Here is a 4,746-nt window from a genome sequence, read left to right as displayed (position 1 = left end):
GTTTAAGCTCTTGCATCATATACTTTGCACCTATTAATGAAGAAATACATAGAGCTTGCTAAAATTTGGTTTGCATATTTGGTCTCTCTAAGGTCTAGATAATTTCTAGTATTGAGTTTTGAACAACAAGGAAGACGGTGTAGAGTCTTATAATGTTTAAATATGTCTTTTATGTGAGTTTTGCTGCACCGGTTCATCCTTGTGTTTGTTTCAAATAACCTTGCTAGCCTAAACCTTGTATCGAGAGGGAATACTTCTCATGCATCCAAAATCCTTGAGCCAACTACTATGCCATTTGTGTCCACCATACCTACCTACTACATGGTATTTCTCCGCCATTCCAAAGTAAATTGCTTGAGTGCTACCTTTAAAATTCCATCATTCACCTTTGCAATATATAGCTCATGGGACAAAATAGCCTTAAAAACTATCGTAGTATTGAATATGTACTTATGCACTTTATATTTTATTAAGTTGCTTGTTGTGCGATAACCATGCTTACGGGGAACGCCATCAACTATTGTTGAATATCATGTGAGTTGCTATGCATGTCCGTCTTGTACTGAAGGATCTATCATTTTAGTGATTGGAGCATGCAAAATTGTTAGAGAAGAACATTGGGCCGCTAACTAAAGCCATGAATCATGGTTGAAGTTTCAGTTTTGGACATATATCCTCAATCTCATATGAGAATAATAATTGTTGCTACATGCTTATGCATTTAAGAGGAGTCCATTATCTGTTGTCCATGTTGTCCCGGTATGGATGTCTAAGTTGAGAATAATCAAAAGCGAGAAATCCAAAATGCGAGCATTCTCCTTAGACCTTTGTACGAGGCGGCATGGAGGTACCCCTTTGTGACACTTGGTTGAAACATGGCATGCAAAGATCCGGTAGTCCAAGCTAAGTAGGACGAGGTGCGGGCACTATTAGTATACTATGCATGAGGCTTGCAACTTGTAAGATATAATTTACATAACTCATATGCTTTATTACTACCGTTGACAAAATTGTTTCATGTTTTCAAAATAAAAGCTCTAGCACAAATACAGAAATCGATGCTTTCCTCTTTGAAGGACCATTCTTTTACTTTTATTGTTGAGTCAGTTTACCTATCTCCCTCCACCTTAAGAAGCAAACACTTGTGTGAACTGTGCATTGATTCCTACATACTTGCTTATTGCATTTGTTATATTACTTTATGCTTGACAATATCCATGAGATATACATGTTATAAGTTGAAAGCAACCGCTGAAACTTAATCTTCCTTTGTGTTGCTTCAACACCTTTACTTTGATTTATTGCTTTATGAGTTAACTCTTATGCAAGACTTATTGATGCTTGTCTTGAAGTACTATTCATGAAAAGTCTTTGCTTTATGATTCACATGTTTACTCATGTCATTACCTTTGTTTTGATCGCTGCATTCATTACATATGTTTACAAATAGTATGATCAAGATTATGATGGCATGTCACTTCAGAAATTATCTTTGTTATCGTTTTACTCGCTCGGGACGAGCGAGAACTAAGCTTGGGGATGCTGATACGTCTCCAACGTATCGATAATTTCTTATGTTCCATGCTACTTTATTGATGATACCTACATGTTTTATGCACATTATATGTCATATTCGTGCATTTTCCGGAACTAACCTATTAACAAGATGCCGAAGTGCCGGTTCCTGTTTCTGCTGTTTTTGGTTTCAGAAATCCTAGTAACGAAATATTCTCGGAATCGGACGAAATCACCGCCCAGGTTCCTATTTTCCCGGAAGCTTCCAGATCACCGAAGAGGGGCCAGAGATGGGCCAGGGGGGCCCCACACCACACCTGGGCGCGGGCCAGGGCCTGGCCGCGCCACCTGGTGGTGAGGGCACCCTGGTGCCCCTCCGAGGCTCCCCTTTCGCCTATTTAAAGGTCCTGACCTAAAAACCCTTACGGAGGAAGCCACGATACGAGAAAAGTTCCAGAGCCGCCGCCATCGCGAAGCCAAGATCTGGGGGACATGAGTCTCTGTTCCGGCACCCTGCCGGAGCGGGGAAGTGCCCCCCGGAAGGCTTCTCCATCGACACCGCTGCCATCTCCACCGCCATCTTCATCACCGCAGCTGCTCCCATGAGGAGGGAGTAGTTCTCCATCGAGGCTCGGGGCTGTACCGGTAGCTATGTGGTTAATCTCTCTCCTATGTACTTCAATACAATAATCTCATGAGCTGCCTTACATGATTGAGATTCATATGATGATGCTTGTAATCTAGATGTCATTATGCTAGTCAAGTGGGTTTTACTTATGTGATCTCCGGAGACTCCTTGTCCCACGTGTGTAAAGGTGACGAGTGTGTGCACCGTGTGGGTCTCTTAGGCTATATTTCACGGAATACTTATTCACCGTTATGAATGGCATAGTGAAGTGCTTATTTATATCCCTTTATGATTGCAATGTGTTTTGTATCACTATTTATCTATGTGCTACTCATGTGATGTTATTAAAGTAGTCTATTCCTCCTGCATGGTGTAATGGTGACAGGTGTGTGCATCGTGTAGTTCTTGTCGTAGATTATGATCATGATCTCTTGTAGATTGTGGAGTTAATTGTCATTATGATAGTATTGATGTGATCTATGCCTCCTTCGTAGTGTGATGGTGACGAGTGTGCATGCTATGTTAGTACTTGGTTTATTTTGCAAAGATCTATTATACTCTAAGGTTACTTAAACATGAATATCGAATGTTGTGGCGCTTGTTAACTCCGGCATTGAGGGTTCGTGTAATCCTACACAATTAGTGGTGTTCATTATCAAACAAGAGTATATGTAGCACAAAGGAAAGAGAACTTATTTATTATGTGATCAATGTTGAGAGTGTCCACTAGTGAAAGTCTAATCCCTAGGCCTTGTTTCCAATACTGCAAACACCGCTTATTTACTGTTCTACTGCAGGTTTACTCGCTGCCATATTTTATTCAGATTGCTATTACTACTCATATACATCCATACTACTTGTATTTCACTATCTCTTCGCCGAACTAGTGCACCTATACATCTGACAAGTGTATTAGGTGTGTTGGGGACACAAGAGACTTCTTGCTTTGTGGTTGCAGGGTTGCTTGAGAGGGATATCTTTGACCTCTTCCTCCCCGAGTTCGATAAACCTTGGGTAATCCACTTAAGGGAAACTTGCTGCTGTTCTACAAACCTCTGCTCTTGGAGGCCCAACACTGTCTACAAGAATAGAAGCTCCCGTAGACATCAGTATACCTGCAAGAGGGGGATCTGGAGGGATTTTGTTATGAGTAAATAAAGAGATGTATGATGTTGTGGAAAAACAAATGGGTGTTTATCATGTAAGATTCCTTGTTGCTAGTAAAAAAAGATAACTTCACCTGGAATTTCATGGTGGTGTATGGGGATACACAGCAAGATGGCAAAGCCAACTTCTTAATAGAATTGGTGAATGTCATAAGGAGCTCCACATATCCCATACTAATCACAGGGGATTTTAATATGACTAGGAAAGAGAGTGAGAAAAATAAACTAGGGGATACAATAGATGGAGCCCTTTATTCAATGTTGTAATTGAGCAAGGGGGAATGATGGAAATAGCTCTTACTGGAAGGAAATTCACTTGGTGTAATAACCATGAAAATACAACTTATGAATTGTTGGATAGGGTTTTGGTGTCACCGTCATGGGAAGATAAATTGTCATTGGTGTGTGCATCAACTATGCCCAGTGAACTCTCTGACCATACTCCTATCTTAATCAAAGCAGGGGACATGCCTAGAACACAAGCAATTTTCAGATTTGAAAACAGCTAGCTCTTAAAACCTGACCTAAAGAGAGTGGTGAGTGGGGGGTATGGAACAAAACATATTCTGGGAATAGGAACATTGATAAATGGCAAAAAAAGATTTGAATGTCTGAGGAAAACTTTGAAGGAATGGAATTTAAATATAGAAGGGGAGTATAGGAAGAAAAGAGGAGACCTTGCTACTTAGTTGGATGAATTGATAAAAAAGGAACTATATGGCCTAACACAAGTAGAAATAGCTGCAAAAAAATCAATTCAAATTCAACTGAAGACAATTATCAAAGAGGAGGAAATTAAATGGATCCAGAGGGCAAAAGAAAAATAATTGCTTGAGGGAGATAATAACACTAGATATTATCACTCTAAAGCAAATGGGAGGAGGAAAACCTTGATTATTAGTTTGAATCGGGATGAGGGTATAATAGAAGGTCAGGAGAATCTCAAAAGATATATTACTGACTTCTATAAAAAAACTCTTTGGTAATCCAAATTTAACTAGTATCCGTTTTAATAATTTGGGGATCGACAAGCTTTTCAGAAGATGACTGTGAAATTCTGAGAAGAGATTTTACCATGGATGAATTAAAAGTTGTTGTGTTTTAAATGGCAACAAACAAAGCAGCTGGCCCAAACGGGTTCAGTGTAGAGTTTTATCAAAAAAATTGGGAACTGGTGAAGCAGGATCTTTTTGACCTGTTAATTGATTTCCAAAGAGGGGAGCTAGACATACCTACGTTAAGCTATGGAGTGATAACCCTAGTACCAAAAGGGAAAGAGGCAAACAAAATTCAAAAATATACGCTCATTGTCTCTTGAATGTGTCTTTCAAAATAATCACAAGAGTCTTGGTCAATAGGCTCATTCAAGTGATTTGGAAGATTATCCTCTTAAACCAAACATGTTTTATTAAAGGGAGGTGCATAATGGAAGGGGTT

The sequence above is a fragment of the Lolium rigidum genome, chromosome 2 (assembly GCF_022539505.1).
Source record: "Lolium rigidum isolate FL_2022 chromosome 2, APGP_CSIRO_Lrig_0.1, whole genome shotgun sequence".
Lineage (NCBI taxonomy): Eukaryota > Viridiplantae > Streptophyta > Magnoliopsida > Poales > Poaceae > Lolium > Lolium rigidum.
This window is presented reverse-complemented; position numbering follows the sequence as displayed.